At 25.0% G+C, this 1,126-nt stretch overlaps 1 non-coding gene across 1 annotated transcript; it reads left to right on the top strand.

The window, feature by feature from the left end:
- The first annotated feature begins 893 nt into the window (after positions 1-893).
- On the top strand, positions 894-965 carry Trnaq-cug. Its single transcript has one exon. It is a non-coding gene; the product is annotated as a tRNA-Gln (tRNA).
- Positions 966-1,126: the final 161 nt, after the last annotated feature.

The following is a 1,126-nucleotide window of genomic DNA, read 5'->3' as shown; positions in this document are numbered from 1 at the left end:
ATAGCAAAAATTCTTATTGAAAAAATTCTGTGAGATATAGATGAAAGATATATAAATATTACATATATGTATTAAAATTTATTATATGGAATAAGTGATATGCAATTATATGTTATTCTGTGAGAAATTTCATTGTTATACTTACTTATTACAATGATAAAACAGAAAAATGGATATTGGATATTTTATGTTCTCGACTATCCTATTCATTTAATTCTAGAATTATTGCCATTTTAGCATCTTTTAAAAAAGAAAGAGATTTAGATCATCTGTTAAGTAAGTTCGAATATGTACTGAGCTAGCTTCAATGGAGACTTTGTATTCATTGTAAACATAATTTGAATCTCTGCTCTTTTAAATAGAATTTGAATCTGTTAAGCAAAATCCAATTTTCCCATTAGCAGATTTTAATCTCTATGACATTTCGCACAATGTTGAGCTCATTTTGTACTCCATTATAATATGTAATATTTATTTGTATTATATACAGCATGGAATTTTTGATGTGATTTCTCAATATATAAATTCCACTGCATAATTATCAAAATCTGTTAGCCAAATTAATTCCATCATTTCTTAATCTTGTTGTTTACAATCTGAAAAACAAAGATCATTGATAATTGCTGGTTAGTATAACTTTATAAACTGATGCTGAAAAATCTCAGTATAACATTAAAATTTATTCAATTTGTGCAAATATACATGAAAGAAATAAACTTTTATCTCTCATCGAAGATACATGTAATAATTCTGTCAGTATTTAAATTGCTAACACCTGTTACCAATTCTAAATTTAACAAATTAATGTTCTAAAATTACATAATATTGACAATAATTTTTATTGAAAAATTTCAATGATTTATGTACATTATCTACTGCACTCTTATTCAAGAGGTCCCATGGTGTAATGGTTAGCACTCTGGACTCTGAATCCAGCGATCCGAGTTCAAATCTCGGTGGGACCTAATCATTTTGCGAACGTGTATATATTTTCTTTTATTATTTTTTTAGTACTTTTAACTAACTGTAGATAAAATAAATAATATAGTTTTAATTTTTAATGTATATAAAACACATAACTAACAATAAGATTATTTCACATTATATTCAAAATGATGTATTATAC

This window comes from Formica exsecta, unplaced genomic scaffold (genome assembly GCF_003651465.1).
Source record: "Formica exsecta isolate Colony F162 unplaced genomic scaffold, ASM365146v1 scaffold599, whole genome shotgun sequence".
Lineage (NCBI taxonomy): Eukaryota > Metazoa > Arthropoda > Insecta > Hymenoptera > Formicidae > Formica > Formica exsecta.
The sequence above is the reverse complement of the archived record's forward strand: the minus strand, read 5'-3'. Positions and strand labels throughout refer to the sequence as shown.